Source organism: Mixophyes fleayi, chromosome 3 (assembly GCF_038048845.1).
Source record: "Mixophyes fleayi isolate aMixFle1 chromosome 3, aMixFle1.hap1, whole genome shotgun sequence".
NCBI classification, from domain to species: domain Eukaryota; kingdom Metazoa; phylum Chordata; class Amphibia; order Anura; family Limnodynastidae; genus Mixophyes; species Mixophyes fleayi.
This window is the reverse complement of record NC_134404.1, coordinates 267,105,222-267,133,011: the sequence shown is the minus strand read 5'-3', so window position 1 is coordinate 267,133,011 and position 27,790 is coordinate 267,105,222.

The following is a 27,790-nucleotide window of genomic DNA, read 5'->3' as shown; positions in this document are numbered from 1 at the left end:
TGCAGCAATCTTGGTCAATGAATCAGCGACTAGCTGATATAGTGGAAAGGCAGATTTGAACATGGAGATCAGGATGGACGTGAGCAGATGCGTGGAGGTAGTAGGGAAGTCAGTGGTCTGCGTACAGCAAGTTGTACCACTGCTATGGTGAGAAGACTTGTCCAGGTGCAGGTAGGTAGCGGGGAAGTCAGTGGTCTGCGTATAGCAAGTTGTACCACTGCTTATGGTGAGAAGACTTGTCCAGGTGCAGGTAGGTAGCGGGGAAGTCAGTGGTCTGCGTACAGCAAGTTGTACCACTGCTTATGGTGAGAAGACTTGTCCAGGTGCAGGTAGGTAGCGGGGAAGTCAGTGGTCTGCGTACAGCAAGTTGTACCACTGCTTAATAGGCGAGGATGTGTACAAGTGTCGATGAGTGGAGGCATACAAAGGATAATAGGATGCAGACACTGAGAGCACAGAGGAACTTGATCCCAATAGATATGCAGCGTATCCAGCAAAGTCTATAACGGTATGTGTGGCGCTGCTTGGTAGAAACTTGCTCAGCACAGATATGCAGGCCAATAAAGGATAGTCAATCACAATTATGCATATAACGACTGAGTAGTACAGTTAGTTTCAAACAGATATGCAGCGTAACAATAACAGTCTATAGCGGGTATGGATACCACTACTGAGAGGGAAAACTTGTCCTAGCGGATATGCAGAGTAAACGTAGAAAGTCAATAATAGATAGGCATACTGCTATTCAGTAGAACAGTCTGTCCACAGGAAGATGCAGGGACTGCAGAGACGCTGAACGGCAGAGACGAGTGTAGGAACCACAGGTGAGTAGATCCAGTAATCAGAGTCCAGCTGAGGACACAGGCAGGAAAAAGGAGACTGTAGCAGGTATGGAAACCAGCGATAAGTAGCACAGGGAATCCACAGGAACTGAAGACACTAGTAGTACACAGGAGACAGTAGCGGGTATGGAGACCAGCGATGAGTAGAACAGGAATCAGCAGGAAACTGAAGACACTAGTAGAACACAGGAGACACCTTCTGAGACTCACAGGGAATGAGACTCAAGATCAGGCAATGAGGTAATGAGCACAGGTGCCTTAAATAGGGAGTTGCCTGATCAACCAATTAGAGCAACAGTCACAAGAGTTCTTGGGTGCTGCGCATGCGCAGTCCATCAGGATGGCGGACGGCCGCGGTTCAATATAGGTGCCGGCAGGAAGGCTGGGGAGCCACGCACCAGCGTAGAGGCACTCACGGTCCGGTGAGTGACACCTCCATTCGGGATTTTTTAGATTCAAACCTGAGACGCCGGGAAGGAGGAGTTATTATAAGTACAGGCCGTTACGGAGGTGGGGGGGGGGGGGGGGGGGAAGAGACACCAGACCAAAAAAAACCGAAAAACTTTGGAGGAACAAGATCTCCCGATACAACAACTACCTCCCAGGAGATAGAAATGGAAATCGCGTTACTGAAAGACAATATGAAAATAATTAACCTTTCAGATATTGAAATTACTCCAGACCAAAGATCTCTTTTAGAAAAAGGTCTATCCTTTTCACAGGGCCATCTTAACAACATTATTTGCCCCCGGGCAAAGCAGTACACCGGGGCCCCTAGATATAGATATAGATATAGATATAGATATATAGATGTATATAGATACAGATATAGATATAGATATAGATATAGATATATAGAGATAGAGATAGATAGATGTACTTACTCAGTGACCCTTGAAGGTTTTTTTGCAGGTTTTTTCTTTTGCAGGATTATTTATTCTCATTAAGAGCCGTGCCTATGGGGCCCCCTTGCCCATGGGGCCCCCGGGCAGCTGCCCATCATGCCCAATGAAAAAGATGGCCCTGCCTTTTCACCTTCGAGGAATTTCAATAGATTTGAGTGTGAAAAAGACCTCACACTCTTTTCCATTAAGCTACTCCTGAAAAAATTCTTTATTACAAAAACTAGAGACCGAACATCCTCTTCAGATCTATATCACAATCCGGAAAATTTAAAACTTGACTAGCACTCCAAATTTTGGAGGAACTAGATACAGCGAATACGCTGTCACTTTATTTGGATAGAGAACTAGCAGAGGAAACCTTACCTCCAAGAAAGAAAAAGAAATCTATGTTTACACCAGATATGACTATCTGTCCCCAAGTCAAAACATACAAAGATCTTGTATCCAAAGACTTGGATCGATTATATCATCAAAAACAACATATATTTAAAACCAAACATAATCTCACTAAGGGGGAATGGAAAGCACTTAAGGAAATAGAGGAATAGGACATTGCAGTTATAAAGCCGTCTGATAAGGGCGGTAACATAGTCCTATGGCCCAGACCACTATATCTAAAGGAAGTATATCGTCAGTTAAATGATACTGACTGCTAAACGATAAACAATAGATTTCCAATCCATCAGCCAACTTCCAGTTAAAATATGATAAATTGATCCAGGATGCACATGTAAGAAGAATTATTTCACGTACTGACTTTGATTTCCTAACGGTACGTCACCCTAGAGTGGTCACTTTCTACATTCTCCCAAAAGTCCATAAATGAATGAATGAAACGAATCCCCCCAGGAGGCCAATTGTCTCCGGCATCAATAACTGAACAGGGAAAGCTAGTAAATTCATAGATGCACAACTGCGAGAATTTGTAATCAGTCTTGATTCTTATGTAAGGGACACTTCAGATGTACTGACAAAAATTAATAATATCAGTATCAGTGAGACAACAAAATTAGCTTCATTGGATGTGGAATCCTTGTATTCTAATATAATCTATGAGCAAGGCCTACAGGCAACAAAATACTTTTTGGACATGAGATCTGTGGATGATTTGAATGATTTCATTCTACATCTATTGGAGTTTGTTCTAACCTGTAATTTTTTCATTTTTGAGGAGAAATTTTATCTCCAAATAAGAGGAACTGCAATGGGCAGTGCGTGCGTGCCGACGTACGCAAATCTTTTCCTTGGTTGGTGGGAGAGGGAGAATGTTTTTACTGAAGAGAACCACATGTTCACCATCCATATTGTTTTATGGCTAAGATACATCGATGATGTTCTGGTCTTATGGGATGGCGAAGAAAATTTATTCTCAGAATTTGCCAGAACCCCGAATAGAAATTATCTAAATCTTAAATTTACATTTGAAATACACCAGGACTATCTAAACTTTCTGGATCTAACTATTCGCAGAACATCAGATGGACACCTCAGTACTGACATCTATAGAAAACAAACTGCCAATAATAGCCTCCTTCATTCATCTAGTTCCCACTACCCCGCAGTTATTAGGGGCATTTCCAAGGGAGAACTTTTGAGAATGAAGTGTAACTGCTCAGAAGCACACACTTTTAATAGGAGAGCGGACGAACTTAAGAGCAGACTTATCTCCAGGGGCTATAGCAAACACGTTATTCGCAAGGCTGAGGCCTCGGTTAATAAAAGAGTAAGGGAGGATCTCATCTATTCATCCACCAAAAATAAAAATAGAATTTCGGACTCAAAGGTTCGCCTTGTTGGCTCCTTCTGCTCTGAATGGAAGCAGATTGAAAAAATCTTCCAAAAGCACTGGAGGGTTCTTAAGTCTGATGATGACTTAGACAAAATCCTACAAGACAAGATATCTATAACATGGCGTCGTTCTAAAAATCTGAGAGATAGTTTAGTAGATATTATCCTTACCGAGGGAGAGAAATAGTAACAGACCCATTGGATTCCACAAGTGTGGCAAATGTCAGGCTTGCCAGTATATGGTCCAAACTAGGACATACAAGGATTGTTATCATAAGATATGGAAGATCAACAAATTTTTGAACTGTGATTCTCCCAACGTGATCTATTGCCTTACCTGTCCGTGTACCCTACAGTATATCGGCATGACTAGCAGACCTCTGAAAAAGAGGGTGCTAGAACATATTGGTAACATCAAAAGAGAAGAAAAGGATATACACAATCTTAAACAAATTACTACTGTAGCGAGGCATTTTAAAAGATGCCACGAGGGCAAACCAGCAGGACTCCAGGCTTTTGCTATGGAACAAGTCCACATGGGTTTGAGAGGGGGTGATCTTAATTTGGAGCTACTCAAGAGGGAAACAAGATTTTTTTTTTGATGAACAGTCTTGCCCCTAAGGGTCTCAATGACCATAACAACTTTTCGGTATTTCTATAAAAGATTATTTGCACTCAGGTCTATGTTAAATTTATGACATGATCCATGCTGACTGAGGACTTAATTTCTAAGAGCTATTGAGTACCTCTTTCTCTAGAAGTTACCAAAGTATGGATTATTTAACTTGGTCCCTTACCACTATATTGTCTTATATTAATATTTGAGCACTTTATTTATGAGTTCTCTAATGGACTATTAATCTTGGTCCCTTATCACTTTTTTGTCTCACATTAGTATCTGACTCACTTATGTTTTATCTTATTTTTTATTATTTAACTGTTTAATTTTAGTTTCACATTCTCACTTCAAATTTTTTTTTTTCTTATTTAATTTAATTTTATTCCATATTTGTATAACATATTGCCTAAGGCATTTTCCTTATATTATTTATAAGTCACTTGCACTTTGCACATCATATGACTTCTTTATGGTGGATATTTAAAGCATTTGGGCACCATGTACTTACTTACACCTTGAAGTTTTCTTAAACTACAACAGAGATTGGATATTATTCAATACCCTAAATAGCATTCAATAGATTATCCTTCTACTTTTATTTTCCTGCTTATCTCCCCGGAATCTGCTTTAACCATATTTGCTGTATATTATCCTTTTTTTTCCAGTACATATCTCTCAACCTAAACCAGTTAGGGTATAATCCATTGAAATTGATTGGCATATCTAGTTAAAATTTTCTCTTTTGCTTATGGTTCCTTTTCAAGATAATGATCTTAATGTCACCAAACTAGGATCTGACAATGTATTGACACTTTTGGGTAGTCGGATCATTGTGCTCTCTTTAATGCTCTTTGTTTGTTTTTTATCCAATCTCACCTCCTTACTGATTAAACTTCATTTGAAATGCGGATAACAATGAGCGTCTATTGTTACTATAGTAACCGCTCAGTATGACGTTAGGTAGTATGCGGGCTGTCAATGCCGGGAACAATGAATGTTTAGCGTTCCCATAACAATTGCCCAGTATGACGCAAGTCAATAGGCGGTCCTTTCACTATATATAGCCTATTAAAACGCCAGATCGGGTTGCCTTGATAAAGCTTAGCAGAGTGAAACGCGCGTCGGCGTTACACACGCTGCTTTTCCTCAGTCTAATACTATTATAACATCTTCATTTTATTGGGATGCCTTAGGGTTTAGTACTGTTAGAATTCTGCCATCTATAGGTTTAGGTTACGAGAAATAGATTCCTCAGCTAGCTTATTGCAAACACGGCAGCTGCTTTCATATTTAGCTCATTATGGCTCTCTTCTGAGAGTAAGATTGACAGCTTGACTCTCTTGTAATTAGATAAGTGGAAGATCTAAAAATAATGTATCCACCTTATATTTAAACTCTATTAAGAATTAAAGGATCTATCTAAATACAGGGATACAGTATTTAACCCTGCAATAAGAATAATAGGAGGCTTGATATGAAATATAACAGTGTAACCAACTATTGAAGGAGAAATCTCTCCACATGCAAATATATGGTTATTACATCTGTAATTTAGCCATGTGTGAGATGTATCTTTAGGATACTGTATCTTCTAACAAATATCAAACACTTACGCATTTTTGCCACATAATAGGTAGAGAATTTAAGATATCTCTCTATTTCTCTAAGCATCCATTTAATAATTAATATACAATTATTGGAGAAGCAGCACGTTCTGATAGTCAATCTATCAGTCTTAACAGCTATTACTTTATGGTCATTTATGTCATGTACTTGTTTTTAATATTTCACTACTTCTAATACTATATTAAGTGTTACTATTTTAATTGATACTAATAAAATTTGGATATGTTTTAATAATTTCATTATCCTTAGAGTGCCCTATAAACATATAAGGTGTTCTTCACTTTTTCTCCCAGTCTTTCTTATTCTTACATGGCCTTTACTAGTATAAATATATCTGCAAATACTGCTGAGATGATACTGTTCTATAGACTGATTGTTAGGAATTCCCCCAGCCGGCACAACAAAACCCGGAGTCTACTCCGAAAGCCTGGTGTTCACTGGAGCCCCTAGTGGTGGGGACAGACTTGGCCACAGGCTAACAGAGGGTCGAGAGTTGTGTACTGGCTAAGGAGAAACCAGGAATATAGTGTTATGGCGGACAGCAGCATGGGGTTCAGGCAGGGTTGGTGCTGGCAGCAGACAGAGTATCCACAGAACAAACCAAGGTCAGAGGTCACAGGCACAGGTTCGGAATCCAGGGACAGGCGAAAGATCAGGGGCACTAGCAGAGAAGCAAATCCAGGTTTAGGCAATTGGTCAGGGTCAGAAGCACAGGTTCGAAGTCCAGGAACAAGCAAGGGTCATACACGGGAAATCTATCTTAGTTTAAACACCAAGCACAGAGATAAAGTAGCAGGCAGCAGAACTGTAAACAGGACGCTATAACCGGCAGTGAGTCTCAGTCCTCACTGCCTTAAATAGTACTGATGGCCAATCAGGACACAGTCCAGAATGTGTCCTCAGCTGTAGTATAATAAATAGGCAGAGCCTGCAGCCAATGGAAAAGGCAGAGTGCCAGCGGTAACCTGACTCCTTAATCAGTCTTGATTGGCTGATCCATCTCAGCCTTGAATGGTTGCCTCCGTCTCCCCCCATGTGTACGCGCCCGGCTGTTTGACAGCTGGCCGGGCGCGGCGCCAGAAGCTCCCCAGTGTCCCGGATGTTGCCCAGGCAACCGGGACACTGAAAACCGGAAGTGACGCCCCGGTTGCCGTAGCAACAGCCGGGACATCACCAGAGGGCCCAGGAGAGTCGTGGCAGTGCCCGCGGCCGCCGCGATCTCTAACACTGATCCATTACAACAGCAGTAGAGCTGTACACTGCAGGCCCACTATAAAATAAATTAAATTAAAATTGTATTTTATTTTAGTTGCCACCACACCAGTTGAATACATGAGGTAAGAAAATGAGGCTACAAGACAGTCACTGCCACAGATTATTGTTAATCAGTGTCTGGGTTTTTTTCTCTCTGACTTCTTTTCTCAGAGCATCATAATATTAATGTCTTGCTCTTGCTTGTCTTTTTATATGCTGTTTTTGCGCCAACTATTTGTTACTTGCATTAGCACCTCTACCACACTATATTCATTTGATCAATGTGAAACATCTGGAAAGAAATGAATTGAAATCAACATTAACCTCAACTTCCACAAAGACGTTTTGCTCTGCCACTGAAAAACATACAATTGTGTTTCATTTGAGACTTCAACTACTTTCTAAAACTAAGGCATGACTAGTCATGACTAAGTACAATTGTCTCTAATTTGTAAACAGCAATAGGAGCTAGGTTCACCCCGAGCTTCGCCAACCTCTACATAGGATAATTGGAGGAGGACTATGTGGGTGAGGTTGAGTTCAGGGCGAACCTGGTCCTTTATGGGAGATATATAGATGATTTGTTTTTTATTTGGAAAGGTTATCCTCACACTTTAACATAGTTTGTACAGTATAAAGTAACACTTCAACACTAAAGTATGAAATCTCTCATTTACTTGCTCTCACAGTCCTAGCACAGTTAACTTTCTAGGTATCAACCGCACTGTAATTGATAATGAGATTTATAGTTCAACTTATTAAAAGGAGGTAAATTCAAATATTTTCTTACAATATATTAACTGTGATTATAAGGCTGGATACAAAATATTCCTAAGGGACAACTTAGGAAACTCTGCAGAAGTTGCTTTAATGGCCATCAGTTTGGAAAACAAGCCAGTACTCTGTTAGAAGTATTTAGAAAAAAACAATATCCAGCACATTTATTAAATAATTTACTAAAATAAGTTCTGTGTTTGAATATAGAGAGCTTATTAACCAGTGAAATTAACAAGAGAAAACTTGAAATCTTAAAGACAGGGATAGATCAAATTATTTTATTTTAAGATGTACTAATTAATTTAGCTCTATGAAGAGAATTGTTAAACAAGACCCTAACATACTATTAACAGATCCTATATTAAAAACTTGCTTGGACTCTCAGGCCTCTGTTATTTTAAAAGAAGCCAATAATCTAGGCAATTTCTTAGCTTCCAGTTTATTTAAGGACAAAAGATCTGTTCCCAAAGAAACAAATAACATTATGTTGACTGGCTACCACATAGAATGTTAAAGTTAAAAATATGAGCAACAATAAATATGAAATTAAAGATCACTTCATGTACCCAATATTGCTGTTTGTAGTTGTTTCTTAAATGCAACTTATTACAGGTAGCAGTCGCAGACAGTAACATTGTGACCTGTTAGATTTTTGTCGCTTTGTAAGGATGTTAAATTAAGTTAGTTTAATATTAGTTGTCCATACAGTATTAAAGTATTTGATTAGCAAATATGTTTGAACACTGCAGTGGTGGGAGTCTGCAGGCATGGACACAGACATTCTAAGACCGCCAACTGTAACCTAAGAACACAAAGAGAGACTCTGCTACCTATGGGGCATCGAGTTCTTGTGAGGTGCTGACCGATTGACCAATCACTTATGACCTTTTTTTTTTTTGTGTACACTCTAGAAAAACCCACAGTGTTCAATTTACTGTAAGCAGTCTGAATTGAAGCAGTGTTGCTTTCGGTGGTACTGTTGCTAATATTGTAATATAGCATTGTTTTGAGTCAAAGCAAAGGTGTAAAGTTGAATTCCCATCAATAGGTAAAAGTGTGTTTTCAGGCATGAGGTGTGTGTGTTTATGAGTGTGTGTGTGTGTGTGTGTGTGTACTTGCATTCATATGTTTGTGGGGACATTGACCTGTTTACAAACCAACACTGTGGGGACCTGAATCATAGTGGGGACAAAAATTGAGGTCACACAAAGCTTCCCAAGGCTATTCAATGCAGGGGACCTTGCTGATATGCTCAGCATAAAAATCTGGCATGTCCCCGCAAATTACATTTGTCGGAACAAAAGTGTGCGTGTGTCAGAGAGTGGTTCAGACGACAGTGGTGATGTCCCGTTGCCCACCAGCGCAGCAGAGTGCAGGTACCCAGAGATGAGTTCTATGCACAACCACACAACCATTCTCAACCTTCTGGGAGCTGTGTTTTCGACACAGAGGGTCGGAGAGACGATGTGGTGTCTGTCTAAACACTATCCAAAAACAATGATGTCTCCAAGACGTATAGCAAAAAGCAATACTGCCTGTACTGTAAGAAGTCACTCTTAAAAATTGCCAGGCACATGGAACAAGTTCACCGCAATGAGACTGAAGTAGCCTGAGCCCTGAAATTCCCCAAGCACTTGAAAGAAAGGTGTATGCAAATGGAACATCTTCGCAATAGGGGCAACTTTGCACACATCACTGAGGCAATGAGGGCAGGCCATGGCATTCTGGTCCAGTGCAAACTTTCAGACAAAGACATGGATGCCGAAGACTTCATGCACTGTGTAGCCTGCCATGGCATGTTTGCAAGAAACTACGTGTTGCGACACATTAAGAGATGTAAGGTAAACCGAAGGGGCAACAAGCTCACACCTGGCAAGAACAGAGTCCAGTCACTGTGCGCCTTCGCTCAGTGGTGGTTTTTGGAAGCTCTTGAGTGGCATGATCCAGGATGAAGTCTTACTCGTAGTCACAAATGAACAATGCATCATGCAGATGGGACAGCATCTGTTTAACCAGGTCGCATCAGATGCTGGCAGGCATGAATACATCTGCCACAAGCTTACAGAAATGGGCAGGCTACTGCTATAGGCCAGAAGAGCTACTCCTTTGGAGAGGATGGAAGAGTTTACCGCTCCATCGAATTTTCTGCCTGCAGTAGATGCTGTGAAGCTGGTAGCTGGCTGTAGCGAAAAGACATTTAAGACACCCTCACTGGCACTCAAGGTTGGACACGGCCTGCAAAAGTTAGCGAGCATTGTGGAGTGCTGAGCCATGATGGAGGGCTGCACTGCTGCCTTGAAAACTCTTAAGGAGTCCAAGTGAAATATGCCTCAGCTCTTACCTTTCACGGAAGATGTGAAAAAGATGCACTTGTACCTCGATGAGAAGCAGAAAGCCTACCGAAGTGTTCTATCCACCGAGCCTACAGTTAACCACTTGCTACTACTTGCAAAAGTCATCCTGGCACAGGTGATAATGTTCAATCAAAGAAGGGAAGGGGAAGTTTCAAAATTGTTGCAGACTGCCTTCTCCTCAAGAGATACTTTGGATCTCCTCAAAGAAGTGTCCCTAGCACTTTTCGAGTTTGAGAGGAAGCTCTGCTGGCACTTCACTCGCATTGAAATCCGAGGAAAACGAGCGAGAAAAGTCCCCTTCCTGCTGACACCAACCATGCAAGCTGCAATGGAACTCCACACAGAAAAGCGTGACAAATGTGGAGTGGATAGACAAAATGTCTACATATTCGCCAGACCAGCTGCCATGACTAATTTTAGAGACTCCGATTGCACGCGACTGTATGCTGAAGAGTGTGGGGTGCCAAGCATTCCCACACGCTGTATTCCATGAAGCTTCAAAAGCACGTTGCCACTCTCTTGAAGGTCCGCAACTTGAACGACATAGAACTGGATCAACTGTAAGACTTCCTTGGGCACGACATCAGGGTGCACTGGCAGTATTACCGCCTCCCAGAAGGTACCCTCCAACTTGCCAATATCAGCAAACTGTTAATGGCTCTTGAAAGTGGCAGACTGGAAAAGGCAAGAATTTGGATGAGATGCACACTGATCCGGATGGTAAGTGGGAAATCTAATGTCTGATGTATGTTTTTGACTTTTACCTCGATCATTTACATATCTGTTTCTTTTCAGAATTGGTCCAGCTACAAAGTGACATATCGGATGATGAGCAATCCCCCGTGACAGAGATACAGGTGGTCAAGTGTTTGGTCGACACTTCCACATCAGATAAGAGGCAGTGTATGGACCTAGCAACACGGGACCAGTGCCCAGCCATGGCTTCCACAGGTAGGTGTAGCACCCAATTTTGATAGGCAGAAGAACTTTGCTTTCTCTGTATTTTGCAGAGCCATAATGGACCACTCGACTTCCTTTCAGGTTGCAAAGAAGTGCAGAGGAAATCCTGGGACAGAGAGGAGGCTGTGGATAAAACACCTGACGAGGTTTATACAGACATGCTGGGTGCCCGGAAAGCGAGACTGTGTTGCGTGCCTCATGGCTGAACCATCCATGCTGAAAGATCGGGACTGGTTGGGGGTGAAATTCTACATAAAGAACTGCATAACAACTTTAAAGAGTGATCAAATTTGCTGAAGTGATGTGCAGTGGTTGAACAGGGCTATAGCCTCCATGCCTCGGTGTCGGTGTAAACGGACATGCGGATGTCCTCAGACAGCCAAGATTCACAAACTTTCCCTACCATTGTTATTATTTATTCATTTATGTATGCGGGAATATGGATGTCCTCAAACAGTCAAAATACATGACACTTTCCCCATCTTGCAGTCCATGTCAGTACTTTATGCAAAGTCAGAGTGTAAATCTCATGTGGTAACTCTGGTTAGAAGCCGCTCCTACACATACCCCTATGATTGTTCTGTCGACAGAGCATTAGGAAAGGGGTGTCCCTATATTCCATGTTCCAGACATGGGTCCTCACAGTGCAATAAAAACAAGTCTGTGTGTGTGTGTGTCTGTATGTGTGTGAGTTTGTGAAGTGTATAAGTTGCATCATATTAATAGACTGAAGATTAGACTAGCACTGTGCATTTTAACTGCAGCTTAAGTTAGGGTTAGTTAAGGTTATCGTTGAAGCTACAGGACCGCTGGAGAGATCGAGTCCTGCAGATGCGCACCGTCAATTTGCTTGTCATGGTGTTTTAACAACCAATTACCCACTAAAGGCTTAAGTCTGGCGCTCTCAAGGAAAAGCAAATATATTTAAATCAACAATAAGATTATATATATATATATATATATATATATATATAAAACTAGAAGATTAGCCACCTTCAACTGCAGCTCTTTAAGGGCCTATTGACACCCTAAAAAAATAAAAATAGTGGAAATAAAGGCGCTGGGAAAGACAGTCAATCATCCAGAAAAAAAGGTAAATGAGATTGGTTACATTCCGAATAAAATATAATTTAATACATAACACAATAAAAAATAAATACAGTATCAATATTCCAAAATAAAAAAATAAAAAACAAAAAACAAATATCCTGCTTAAAAAATCATAATAAATAAAAAAATTAATCCAATCACTAAACAGGGCTCCTATATTCAAGGGCACAGAATAAATAGCCAGGTCGATCTGTAGCCCAATAGAATCTCCTTTTAAAATATCCAAAGTAGTACATAGAAGGTGCCATATATAATCATACTGTGATGCATGTGTGGAGAAACATAATTACACACTCAACATGTCTTAAAATCTATTTAGCAGATTCTTCATAGGATAAGTTAATAGTGAAGATATTAGCTTCCCCAGGCAGCAATATAAATGTTCATAAATAGTTCCCAAAAAGGGAAAAAACTTCTTATCGGCACCCGCAGATATGAGAAAAAACCCTCCGGAGGGATTGGAATTAAAGTCCACGATATTTTGAGTTCCTGCGGGCTTCACCGCTAAGAATTATTTCCAATGACTCACTGTTATAGCCATGCGTCCTTGTTCATTAATACATACAATCTCATAGGTGCACCTATTCTGCCGTCCGGAAACCACATGAAACAATATTGGTTCCTGCTGTGAGGTTACTAGCTTCACTAGTAAGTAAAGAAGCCGCTGTTGTAGGGAGAAATAGCTGCTGCTGATGCATTTAGTTCCATCAGTAGGACTTTCTCAAAGCTGCCAGATGAATCCCCCGATGAACTTATATAGAAAAAGGTAAGTTGGAGGAGGTGGATTTGACCTCGAACAATTAGCCATTAATTTGGGACCAGACTTCTCAAACATCATAATTTCGACTACGCGGTCTTCAACATATCAAAACATTATGCACCTCCTACAAATTATTAAATGACCAGATGCAGGAAAATAGATAAATCTTATTCAAAATAAATCTCAAAAGAAAAGATATAAAAGCCAGTCTCAAATACTTATTTAAAATTAATATTTACTTAGAACATTCCAAGCATGACATAAATAGAACACTTCATAAATTAACTGAGACATTATATAATTATTACACATACATATACATATAGAAGGAAATAAAGTAAATTCTACAGTCATCCCTTTAAAATTACTTCTAGATGGTAATATGGAAGGAAATATAGACAAAATGCACACATACATATGTACACATATAAAAATAAACATAGCATACAAACATATAAATATACAATAAATCAACTGTAGGCATATCTAATAATACACAAGTAAACATATTACTTTGTAAACCTATTAAATAAATTATGACCACCCTAAAAAACATATACATATATGTCTGTCAATGGGAATATGTAAAAAACAAAAAAACATGGATAGTTAAAAGACAATAATCCCTAAGCATGGATATAAACTCTCTTCTTAGTCTAAACAATGATGCTCTAAATCTTCATTGAGCTCCATCATCATCATCTTCATCTTTAATTTATAAGGCGCCCCAAAGGGTACTTTGGATATTTTAAAAAGAGATTCTATTGGGCTACATATCGACTTGGCTATTTTTTCTGTGCCCTTGAATATAGGAAAGGAGCAGAACCCCACAGATCCCTTTGTCCTTTGCAGAGCCAAAGGCCAGTAATATTTTTTATATGAATAGTCGCAAGAGTGTTCACAGTGCAGCGAGAATGGCCCCAGCCATTGACTCTGAAAGTGAATCACTAAGGTTTATATTGTTGGCATATAGGGAGCGCTTTGCTCCATCTCCTTAACTGCAGCCTGAATCCTTGGTGGGCTAGCAGGAAGTGTGGCAAAGCTGTGAATGTCCATTTGCGCTACTGCGCATGTGCAGATGTCCAAAAAGGGAAGCTCGGCTTTTTGTGCAGTCACTTCCATTACAGACAGAGATGGGACCAGTCGCAGCTTAGCTAGCTTTGTGCCACCAGTTATATAAGTTCCCCAAAGTGTCCTAAAGTGTTTAACTGGGGGCTGCACAGTATACCAATATATATACTGTATAAGAGGAGTCTGTGCTCACATAACATCCTGCACGGATATGCAGAGGTATAAATATACAAGTGTATTTTACAATTCTACCTGCATCTGTAAGACTGCATAAACCTGCATAATACAGTTACTGGCTTATTTCTGAAACTCTACTTTTGAATATTGCTGTACTACAAGCAACTGTGAGTAACTGAATTCTACTGTGTTATCATCTTTAATAAACAGCAACCTATTTAAGAAACAAGCGCTGTGGCTTAATATCCACATTAACACCGCGGAACACCTTTATTAACAACAAAAGGCATAACCAACATACATCCAGTGCATACGATTACAGATCCTGATGTAGAGCTAATAGACAGGGGCTAGTTGCGGTAAGGAATTGTTGAAATGTAGTGTCATTGCAATATATCTGACTTACATTCAATAATAACTGAATTCCTGACACCAGAAAAGATTTAGCAGGTTGCTAGAAGTTTATTAAGGATTTGGAAAAGGCCCATCAACTATTTGTGAATAACATGTTGTTCTCACTTGTCTTCCCTTTAACATTGATAGCCAAGCATTTATAAAGAGTGCTAAACTGGAGGGAGATACAACACTGATGGACGAGGTCAATCAGGGAAATTTCACAAATATTAAAACCCAATTAAGTGTGTAAATATGATATTTTCCATAGTAGCAAGACAGAAATTGTGTGTAACTTTGGGGCACTCCAAGATAACATTAAAATTGGAAAGTGTCAGATTTCAGGAGCGAAATAGTTAAAAACATAAGGGATTAAAATGTGTTAGTTGTGAATTAAAAATGCAGAGTAAAGTTGCATAGGCTTTGCTACCTCTATTCAAATCAGAAAATTATTCCTGTAATAAGGTATGAGTGAATTCCGCTGGTAATAGTAAATAGAGTCATAATATAATGCTACTGAAAGATAAATTAATTTTACTCTCTGATGGAAGTAGAGAGTTTAGATTACTGAGTAGCCAATTCTAATCACAAAATAGGTCTGTATTGAATAACCAATATGTAAGATACCACAGTTGATGATAAGAAATATAATGCTCTCCTAATTTTTTTTTTTTTAAAACTCTTTATTTTTCAAGAACATGAGCCCCACACAGCAGGTAGTAAAAACAGAAGATCTAAGACATGTCAGTAAGAATACAGAAAGTAAAAGCCAAACATAAGACATATTATTACAGACATTTCTTGTTATGAGTTAGCAGTGAGTTAACCTATGAATGTGCAAGTTGAACAAAAAAGAAATGATCTGCTCCAGCTATGAACAATAAAGGACTCTGCTGCTATAGAACTCCGTGTCAATGCTGTTTCTTTTTCTCTTTGTCACAAGCCGTGGCAGTACTCACAGCCGCCGTGGCTCGCTTCCTGCGCCCCCTGGCGTCCCGGCCGTCACCTTGATGACCGGGACGTCACTTCCGCCTAGCACCCGACCATCGCCAAGCCATCGGCCAGACGCTTCTCTCTGTATCGATGCGTCCCGGCAACTGAAGACAGCCGGGCGCGTGCGCAAATGCAAGTAATAGCCTGTAGGCTATTAGGTCTTAATGTAATTTATTAGTAAGCTCCTGCGGGTATTTTCAGAGCTAGGCTCTGACTGTCTGGCTGCAGTATTTAAGGCAGTGAGGACTGAGCCTCACTGCCGGTTATAGCGTATCTGTCCCAGTCCTGCTGACCTGCTCCTGTTCACTTGTGCTATCCTGTGGATACTCTGTTTGATTCCCTGTGTATGACCCCTGCTTAGATTATTGGACTCTGCCTGATTTGCTCGTGACCCAGATCCTTCTTGCCTGTACCTTGGACCTTGCTACTGTGCCTGTGACCCCGACCTCTGGCCTGTTTATCGATTACCCTGCTTGCCTGTGACCCTTGACCTTGGCTATCGTTTGACTACCCTCTGCCTTCTACCAGTCTCCTGGGCCGCTGCTGTGGTCCTGTATTACCAACCCACACTACACTTGGAGCTAAGTCCTGGTGGCATCTAAGTACCTGTGAGCACGGCAAGCTCTAAGGGAACGGCGGCTGCTATAGGCAAAGATCTCTGTCATGTAGTTCTGTGGGTTGGTGATCAGGACCAGCAGTCTAACACTCTTTTAGAAAGAAAGATAGAAAAGTAAAGGAGAAGTTAGGAAAGGGAAGGGGTAAAGAAGGAAACGGATAAACCTGATGAATCCATCAGAAAGATAGTTTTTTAGGTGGCGGGCGTTGTTGCTTGATGGAAGGAGTACCAAAAGTCCCGAACCTTGTGAAAGTTTAGAATTTTGTCGTGGAGGAGACTAGTAATATATTCCATAGTGGCCATGTACCACACACGAGAGACTACACTTTGGAGGCTTGGTGGATGGAGGGATTTCCATTCTTTCACTATCTGCAAGCGAGTAGCGGCACAAATGTGCTGTACAAATCTCTCTCCCTCTTTATTTAGGGCTTTGACCCGGGAGCATAACAGCATAACCATTGGGTTGGGCAAAACCTCAATGTCTAAAATTCTTGTTATTAGGTTAGCAACCTGAGACCATAGATTAAAGATACTAGGACACGTCCACCAAAAGTGGTAGAATGAGCCCACCTTCCCACAACCTCTCCAACATAAGTCTCAAGTACCAGGATATATTATGTGTAATTTTGTGGGCACTAGATACCATCTTATGTATACTTTAAATGTGTTCTCATTTGGAGATTCTCAACCTGAGCCGGGACCATCCCTCCTGATCCATAACTTTACCAGTGTCACGTAGCCAAGCTTCCTCAAACGATTCAGTAATATCAGGTTTTGGATCCAGGAAATTATGATAAAACAATGATATCAATCTTGGAGCTCCTGAGCTGTTCATACAACTCCTCTCAAAAGGTGTAGGGTTGCGTAATTTGGAGGATCTGCAGAGTGATTGTTTGAAGCCTCTGATTTGTATGTAAGCAAAATGCAAGGACGAAGGAAGGCCCTTTTTCTCTCTTAAATCCGGAAAAGTCTGGGAAGCAAATTCTCCCAGGATGTGGGTAAACTGAGTGATACCTGCTTCCTGCCAGGGGTGCGAGAATAACTGCATATTTCCTGCCGGAAAATCCAGGTGGTGCCACAGTGGGATAAGTGAAGAAGGGAATGAGGTAAGCTCCCACTTTTTATGGAGCTTATCCTATAAATTGAGTGTAAACTGTATGGAAGGATGCGAATATACTGAGGACGGCCTCTGATTCCTGGGGAGCTAGGGAAGCGAGTTTAAGTTGTGATCCGGTGTATGTACATTCTCCAGGTTGACCTATCTCTTTATCCCCGGAGCAGACTGCCAGGAAATTATATGACTAAGGTTAACTGCATGATAGTAGCGCTCAAGGAGCGGTAGTCCATATTTCCCTAACTGAGTGGATTTAGCCAGACATGACCATTTACATCTCGATTTTTTCCCTTGCCAAATAAATTTGCCACATAGAGATTGCAAGTTCACTAGGAAAGTACCTGGGATTGGTATGGGTAATGTCTGGAAAAGATATAAAACTCTAGGCAAAACGTTCATCTTTATCACACTAATCCTACCAAACCAGGAGACAAAGAGCGAGTCCCATTTAATTGGGTCCCTTTTTACTGAGTCTAAAAGGGGGGTATAGTTAGCATGGAATAGTTGTTTATATTCTTTTGTAATCTGGACCCCTAAATATTTTTATATTAGGGCGCCACCGAACGAGAATTTGAGTATATTTTTGGTGACTCTGGGGACTTGGAGTGAAAGGGCTTCCGATTTAGAGTTATTTATTTTATAGTCTGATAAGGACCCACATTCCTTAAGTTCTTCAAGAAGATTTGGAAGCGAAATAAGGGGGTTTGAGAGGGTTAATAGTACGTCATCAGCGAATAGCCAATTTGTATCCATGAGATGTCCAGGTTACGTCTGATAGCTGTAGCCAGAGGTTCTATACATAGGGCGTATAGCAGGGGAGACAGGGGACACCCTTATGTGGTGCCATTGCTTAAAGAGAAAGCCTGGGACAGAAGCCCATTGGTCAGTACCGATGAGGAGGGGTCGACGATATAGGGCCCTGATGGCCGATAAAAAGGCCCTGTTTAATCCGAAGTGACGTAACGTGCTAAACATGATAGACCACGAGAGTCTGTCAAAGGCCTTTTCGGCGTCTAATGCCAGAACCACTGATGGGATCTTGTTCTGATTAACATGGGCAATAATATCTATTGTGCGTCTAGTGTTGTCTAAAGCCTGTCTAGTGGGGACAAAGCCCACCTGGTCTGGGAAGACTAGGGTTGGCATATAGGTGTTTAAACGGTTCGACAATATTTTAGCAAAAAGTTTAATGTCTGCGTTGATTAGTGAAATAGGGCGGTAGCTAGGGCAGAAAGTTGGGTCTTTATTAGGTTTAGGAATCACCACTATGGTGGAACAAGTGGATTCAGCTTGAAATTTGCCCCCCATCAAAATGTAATTAAACAGCTGAGTCAGGTGGGGCACCAGTTCTTTGGAGAATGTTTTGTAGTATAACATCATAAAGCCGTCGGGGCCGGGGGCCTTAGAGTTCTTTTGTGATTTTAATGCCAATATTACTTCTTCACTGGAGATAGCCTTGTTAAGAGTAGAAGCCTGAAGGGAGGATAGTGAAGGTAATGAACAGTTGTCTTAGTAGGTATTGATAGCTTGAGGACAAGCTCTCGGGGAAGTTTGGTCCTTATGGAGGTTTTACAGGTTTTCATAGTAGTTATGAAAAGTTTCATTTATGGTCCTAGGATAGTAAGATAGGTCCCCTTTTTTATTTCTGATTGAGTTGATTATTTTGGAGCCCCGTTTGGCTCTCAGTCTCCTGGCCAAGAGTGAATCGGCCTTGTTGCCTTTTTCGAAAAATATTTGGTTAAGCCATCTAAGCTGACATTCTGTTCTCTCTGCGAGAATCGACTGAATTTCACCTCTAGTCTTTTGAATCTCTTCCAAGACTGAATGGGAACTAAATAAACAATTAGCTATGCGCTCATTGACTAGGGTATTCTATCTATTAATGTAGGATAATGCCCATGCGAACATGAATTATAAGTGACACAATTTAATGACATAAACGAGATACAAAAAATGTCAGAATTCCCTAAAAGGGTTAAAAACACAATCAAAAGCACACATTTAACAGCACTGTTATAGATCTAGACTGAGGACTTGTGGAATCACTTTCATTCATATTCTTTATAAACCAGCTCATCACTATCATACACCAAACCCTTGAGAAAGTCCGGACAGGACGAAACGTGTTTGGACACGCCCCTTTTCGACGTCATCACTACCGACACGTACCACGGCATTCCAAACAGACGGTTAGTCTGCACCCCTGCAACATACACCACGAGGAGGTTGATTATCCTCCCCGCCGCGCGGCTAGACCTCAAAGAGACTATAACAGCAAGTATACTCTCTCTGATTTCCACAATACGGATCATCGTTTTATTTTTACAGTGTATACCTTTGGACACTTACTGAGGAGGACATACTCTAGACCCTTGCCCTGCACTTGGATAGTAACGGGTCCGGTCTGCATAGTTTTTATTAACCCATTTGGACTAGTTATTGGTATGTCTCAATTAGTTTCATCTATGAGACTTTTCTGGAGGCTCTCTCTCTCTCTTTTTTAACGGACACAACATATTGTTTATCTTTGTAATGTTATTGTTTTTATCCCTTTTAATGTCCTTCATGTAATTCCACAAGTCCTCAGTCTAGACCAGGGGTAGGCAACCTGCGGCTCTCCAGGTGTTGTGAAACTACAAATCCCAGCATGTCTTGCCACTTATCTGCTGGTTATCTACTGGCAAAGCATGCTGGGATTTGTAGTTTCACAACACCTGGAGAGCCGCAGGTTGCCTACCCCTGGTCTAGACCTATAACGGTGCTGTTAAATGTGTGCTTTTGATTGTGTTTTTAACCCTTTTAGGGAATTCTGACATTTTTTGTATCTCGTTTATGTCATTAAATTGTGTCACTTATAATTCATGTTCGCATGGGCATTATCCTACATTAATAGATAGAATACCCTAGTCAATGAGCGCTCAGCTAATTGTTTATTTAGTACTGTTTCTGGAGGGAGGGATACCCTCAGCTGGTGCAGCTCTTGTCTAAACATTATAGAGAGCGCGATCCTTCCTAGTTACATTGAGTGGGAACTAGACTCCTTGTGTAATGTTTCCAAATTTTTAAGTTGGAGTGTAAGATTATTAAGAGTCTCATTACGTTCTTTTTTTCTACGAGAGGCGAACTGAAGTAGTGGGGATCTGAACTTCTGTATTTGATTTGATATCAAAATATTTTGTGATAGAATCAGATATGAGATCTTTAAGCCCAGGGAGTTTAAGAAGAGTTTCGTTCAGTTTCCAAGAGGTTCTGCCCCGAGGGTTCTGAAAGAGGTCAACCGTTAACGATAATATAGAGTGGTCTGACCAAGTATTAGAAACTATATCAGCCTTTTTTTTATGTTGGAAGATGTTTGTACAACCCATAAACATATCAATCCGAGAATAAGTTTGATGGGGAAAAGAATAAAACATATAGTCCCTTGATGTGGGGTATAGCGCTAGCCAGACATCAAATAGCCTGGCCTCAGTCACTTGTTTTTGCAAATGTTTTGTATGTGAAGATAGGGGGCAGGAATGTCTAGAAGTGGATCTGTCTAAAAAAGGGGACTAACAGCATTAAAGTCACCCCCAAGTAAAAGCAGACCCTTACGAAATTGATGTAATTCCGAGAAAAAGTGTGTGAAAAAAGCTGTCTGACCCATATTTGGTGCATAAATGTTGGCAAAGGTTATGTCGAGATGACCAATCTTTCCCGTCAGGAAGAGGAACTGGCCTTTGGGATCCTCCTTTATTGCTGACATGACAAACGGAACTGAATTGCGGAGAAGAATAGCAACTCCATTTTTCTTTGTAGAGTGAGAGGAATAATAGACATTAAGGTATCTTCTTGAGGACAAGGAGGGATGGCCACCAGCCCTGAAATGAGTCTCCTGCAAAAAAATTATATCACCATTAAGTTTTTGTAATGTATGGAATAACATGGGGTGCTTTTAAGGTGTGTTTAGCCCTTTAACATTAAGGGAGAGTGTCGTAAAGGTCATGATCAGTATTCTAAGGCGGAATACCAAAACTAGAAATGTAGTCTCCTAAACTGTAGTACCAGAGGGGTAAGGAGGTCGGAAGGAAAGGATGAAGAGGGATGGAAAAAAGAGCAAAGGAAAGAAAAATTATGAGTATCTAAAGAAGAAAAGTAAGGGAGTAGGTTCGATCCTCAAAGGCAGAGGAGAAACCTACTGGGACAGTGCCTGAAAATCTATATTAACTTAAAAACTAGGTAGAATATGCCTGCTCAATTATCTAAACCAAGGCACAGGGTTTGGGAATGCATGTAATATTTAAACTTCCAAATAAACGTCTAAGAAAATCCCAATGTAAATGGGTGCGTGGCTAAGAGGGCAGGAAGCGTCCCCCGCTATAGTAAAATTAAACATCAGCTAAACATGTAACCAGTAACATCAACACCTAAGGTGATTAAGAGGCCAACATGAAAATGTTAACATTTGTTAGGAGAATGAAATAAAATATAAACAAAACAAATAAATAAAATATTACTTCAAGTCTCCCCTATTAGAGAGACAGATTTACAAATCAAGGGGGGGTTGTTGCGAAGAGATCTGGGAATCTCTTCCCGCGATCCTGTCAAGACGGAAGAGATGGAGCCTGTGAAGTAGGTCTTTTCCTTCATTCTGTGTTCGGATCGACTCTTGACAGCCCTCCACTTCGATTATCAGACGATAAGGAAAACCCCAGCGATATTTGTAGCCGTTTTCTCTAAGGATGTGGGTTACCTCCCTGAGATCGCGCCTCTTGGCTATCGTTGAAGGAGCGAGGTCTTGAAAAACTTGAATACGTAGAGAGTATAAGAAGAATTCCAAACTGCTTTGGATATAAGTTTCTTAGTCTTGAAGGATAATAATCTCAATATCACATCACAAGGAGGTTCAGTATCCTTCGGGCGTGGTCTCAGGGCCCTATGCACCCGTTCGGTCTGCATCGAGTGATTGGATAATGCAGAGTCCAGAGAGGAGAAGAATCTACTCACATATTCTTCCAGATCTTTAAGTTCAACTGATTCAGGGATGTTACGTAATCTGAGATTATTGCGACGTTCCCTATTCTCCACATCCTCCAGCTTATCTCTCAGGAAATCATTTTCCTTTAGCAGGAAATCCAGGTCTTCTGAGGCTTACATTTTGAAATGTGAGTGACGACTCCATCTTGTTTTCCAGAATCGAGGTTCTTTTGGAAATTACAACCATTTCTGCTTTAAGGTCTCCTATAGCCTTCTGAAGATCAACGGATAAAGCGTTAGTTCGCTCCACAATTGAGTTCCGTAATTCAAAGTCCGCCTTGGTTGAGGGGGTGCTGGTAGTTGAAGGGTCTTGTTTGCTGAGGACCCCCAAAGGTGAATGAGGAAGAAATGAAGTGGGTGCTTTGTCTTGACAGGAGAAATGCTGAGTAATCTCTCCTGTCGCACCTCTGCGACCTCTTCCTGCGGGTTTATTCATGTTGGGTGCAGACTCCCTGAGGAGTCGTTCGCTGGTGTTTGAGTATGAAGAAGACGGATGGGGGACAGACCCACGTGGTCTAGGTAGATATAATTTGTTGAGGTAAAGTTAAAAGGCAAAAAGAGACCAAAAACACTCTGGAAAACAGCAACAGGTTTCTTCTCAGAAAGTTCTGGTGGCTCCTATATAATTCCAGATACTCCTATATGTGATTGAATATAAGTATACTGATCTGAAATTTGTATACTGAAAGCTATTCAGGAGGCTAAATCAGAGCATCAGGGATGTTGATAGAAAGGCCAATACCAGAGCTGGGCCTTTGAGCTTCTAGATGGTAGGTTGGATGCACCAGGCCAGATGATTTGGGAGTATTGGCTTTCAAGCCACACCGCTGTAGAGTCTGATCTCTGAGGGTGATTTTGCATGTGGTCCATGTGCGCCGTCTGGTCTCCCTCTGTCTCAAGTCCTCGTTTCAGTCTGGCCAAGACGGTCTTGTTGCTGCTGATTCTTGCGAGGATTTTCGGGCCGCAGCGGTAATCTCCGGCCCCGAGGCTATGTAAATGCGGCCGGCTTGCCACGTATAAACGGGCCGCACTCCGATGTTCCAAGCGCACGGCCAAGCTGCGTGTCCGGGGCAGGTCTCCTCTGATGCCAGGGGTTCTTACTGTGCTACCAGCCCGGATGGAGGTAATATTTATTTTAAATTTCTCCAACAAGCAAAAGCAAACTTTTTGGTATAGTTGTGGAATTGCTTTACGGGAGAAATGGTGTCGCGATGGAATTCTATAACGCGGACACAAAACCTCAATTAACTGTGAAAAACCAGCTGCGTTTATTGTGGAGATTGGAAGCAGATCTAACACTAACATTGCAGCCATGGCGTCTGTGATTCGCTTGGCGACTGGGTGACTGCTGTCATATTTGCTTCCCCTCGCAAATATGTGTTTCACAGTTAATTTTCCAAAATGTAGGACTGCTCATTTTCTTGACCTTCCTCTAGGATGACGATTCACCCCCAGCAGCAACAGCAGCAGCAGCGGGACTAACGCTTTCTTCAGAGGAATCAATAATAGTGCAGGAGTCATCCAGCCTTAAGTGGGATGTCGGGCTAACTCCGAGCGCTACTGAGGATATTGATGAGGATGGTGTGGTGGGTGTCGGTGAGCGGAGGGTCTTAGCTGATGATGGAGTGCTTGTATTTTTTTGGGAAGAACTTTCAGCTTTTTCCAACACTTTGCCATGAACTCTCGTTAAATGGCGTAACATAGACGAGGTTCCAAGATGGTTAAGGTCCCTCCCTCGAGTGACTGTGGCTTGACATACACTACAAATGGCTATACAATTGTTGTCTGGATTTGGGTAGAAATAATTCCACACATAAGAAGTGGATTTTATTGTTTTATGCCCAGGCATGACAATGGCCTTTTTCTTGTCACGTGCCAGAACTGCTGCCACTGGTGCAGGACTTACACAAACAACCTCATCCTCATCAACATCCTCATTAGTGCCCTCGTCACTTACACAAATCTCCCCCTCATCCTCTTCTAATTCCAAAGTGGCATCCTCAATTTGGATATCAACGGGATCGGGCTATTAAGGCACACATCAGCAGAATGCTCACGATTAGACATCCCAATGTTGGATGGACTCTCCACAGGGATTGTTGTTATTTGTGAATCAGAGCAAACATTCTCCTCTAATGCCTTACTGTTATCTTGCAGCTCGGCTTTGAAGCGTAACAGTAGTTGTGCACCAATTGTAGGCTGAGTAACTTTTTGGGATCTGCCACTAATAGCCAAAGGTGACTGCGTGTGTAGAGTGGCGTGTTTGCATTTTTTTTTTTATCGGCACTTAACTTTTGCTCAGTAACACTTCTTTTTTGCTTCAATACAGTAAAAATTTTTTGGGTTTTTGTTTTTTGCACTGATTTGGAAACACTCTGTTGTTTGACATTGCCTTGGCCAGATGACGTACTAGGAACACTAACATCAGGACTGGTGACAGAACCTGGTTGCTCATTCTGATCATATGTGGAATGCTTTGAATCCATTCTGAGCGCAAAGCACTTGTAGTGCTAAAAATTAGTTGGTAGATACTGCTGAAAGATATGACTTTTGACAGCCAGAAATATTTATGCACAATTATGGGGGACACCCCAAAAGCACTGAGGAGTTCTAAAAATTAGTTGGTAGAAACTGCTGACAGATATGACATTTGACAGCCAGAAATATTTATGCACAATTATGAGGGACACCCCAAAAGCACTGAGGAGTGCTAAAAATTAGTTGGTAGATACTGCTGACAGATATGACTTTTGACAGCCAGAAATATTTATGCACAATTATGGGGGACACCCCAAAAGCACTGAGGAGTGCTAACAATTAGTTGGTAGAATACTGCTGACAGATATGACTTTTGACAGCCAGAAATATTTATGCACAATTATGGGGGAAACCCCAAAAGCACTGAGGAGTGCTAAAAATTAGTTGGTAGATACTGCTGACAGATATGACTTTTGACAGCCAGAAATATTTATGCACAATTATGGGGGACACCCCAAAAGCACTGGGGAGTGCCAAATATTGAAAAAAATAATAAACCTCTATCCTCCTCTCTTCTCTAGCGATTTTTGTTAGAGCAATTGCAAGAAGAATATTGGATTCTCTGTCCCTGCTCTAATCAGCCTGGGACTACACCCTGCTCTCTCCCTCTGTCAAATTGCTGTGGAGGCGTGTATTTATAATGTTGAAGTATTGCGAGAACGAACCGAATCGCGAATGACGTTCGGCCTAGATTTGGATTCGGAGCGGGCGGGAGAGTACCGAGCTACTCAGCTCGGTACTCGGATAGGCAAAGTTCAGGTGGTTTCAGTTCTTGGGGAACCAGACCCGCCCATCTCTACTTCTAAACTCTCTCACTGTGCTTTCTTTCTGTCATACCTTCAATTGTCTATTTTGCGCTTATCTCTAGCATTATTATTGCTTGTTTCTCTCTCGCTTCTATCCTCTCCCTCTGTCCCTCTCTCCCTCTATTTCCCTTGTCTACCCTCACCGCTTTCCCCCCTCCCCTTTCTTATCTCCCTCCCTATTCTCCTTTCTTCTCTTCTTTGCTCTTGTGTCCCTGATCTGATTGCTCTCTCGTCCATCTTTCCCTCTCTCCTCTTATTCCCCTGCACCCCCTTTCCCTCTTGCCCCTTCACTGCTCTCCTCTCAGTGTCATTCTATTCCTACCTACCCCCTCCCTCTTCTTTCCCACCGGAAACATATTACCTCGCATCACTCCTTCCTTCTCCTGCCTCTCCCTCTCTCGTTCATAGCCCTCCAAATCATCCCCATATTCTGTCTCCCGCTGATGTTATTTCAGGTTTTTTCCCCCTGAAACTACTGCTTTTTCTCGCCCTTGCAGTACACTCTATCCACCTCTTACACCCAGCCCACCTCAGTGTTGCTGTTAGTTACCATCCTCCTGGTTTTGTCTCTCAATTCCTTAATAACTTCACCACCGAACTCCCTCACATTCTCTCCTCTGCTCTTCCCTCCCTCATCTTGCTGACTTTAATATCCCTATCGACAATTTCCCAGACCCTGCTGTTTCCAAACTACTCTCCCACTCCTTCTCCTTGGATCTCTCTCAAAGGATTTCCTCTCCCATTCACTGCAGTGGCCACTTCCTTGATCTGGTCTTTTCACACCTTGGTACTGTCTCCGACATATTTAGTTCACCTTTTCCTCTTTCTGACCACCATCCTCTAACATATCCCCACCCATCTCACCTTTTCTATCCCTTAAGGTTACTTTCATCTGATGTAACCTTGACACCGTTAATCCTACCAAGTTCTCGTCCTCCCTGGTCTCACTCCTGTCCCCCATCATCACACTTTATTTCTTTCAGCCTCCCTGATGAAACTGTCTTCTTCTATAATCACACTCTGTCGCCCCAGCTGTCACCATCAAACTTCGTCGGTCCCCGGCTCGATCGTGGCACTCAAAACTTACCCACTATATTTAAAAATGCTCCCGCACTGCAGATTGGCTCTGTAGAAAATCATGCACTCATGCTGAGTTCCTCTACATCAATTTCATATGTGCCTCTTACTGTTTGGCCCTATCACTCTCTAAACAATCCTCCTTTAAGGCTCTCATTTCCTCCCAGTCCTCCAACCCTCATTGCCTTCTTGCCACCTTCAAATCTCTCCTCTCCTTTCTCCCACTCCCCTCCTCACTCTCAGCTATCGATTTTGCTATCCACTTCACCTACAAAGTCCCTTCTTGCCGAACCATCTCCCCCTCCCTTCTCACTTTGTCCCCCTTCCACCCTCCTCTGTGGAAGCTATTTCCTTCTCCTCCTCCTACTCTTCCTCCCCCTTGCACACAGGACCCCATCCACTTCCACCTCCTCCACTTCCTCTCTCTTGAGGCCTACTCCCACCTTGCTTACCTCCTTAACCTATCTCTCTCCTGTGGAAACTTCTCCTTCTCCATTAAACATGCTCTTATCTACCCCATGCTCAAGAAACCATCCCTTGATCCTGCCTCTCTCACTAATTACTGGCCTATTTCCGTCCTTTGTTTTGCCTCCAAACTTATGAAATGGGTTGTCTAAAACTGTCTCACCTCCTTTCTCTCTTCTTACTCATGCCTTGACCCACTCCAATCCAGTTTTCACCCCTTCCACTCCACTGAAACTGCCTTCACTAAGGTCACTAATGACCTTCTCTTTACTAAATCTAAAGGACACTTGTCCCTTCTTACACTTCTCAACCTCTATGCTGCCTTCTATACCATTGACCACTCCCTCCTTTTGCAAGCTTCCAAATCTATTGGCACCTGTAAAACTGTCCTCTCCTTTTCAGTCTCTAGACATGACTCCACATCCCCCACTCTTCCCTTACCTGTCGAAGTTCCCCAAGGATCAGTTACTGGTTCCTTGCTCTTCTCCCTCTACACTTCCTTCCATTTTGTCCTAATCTGATAATAATACCC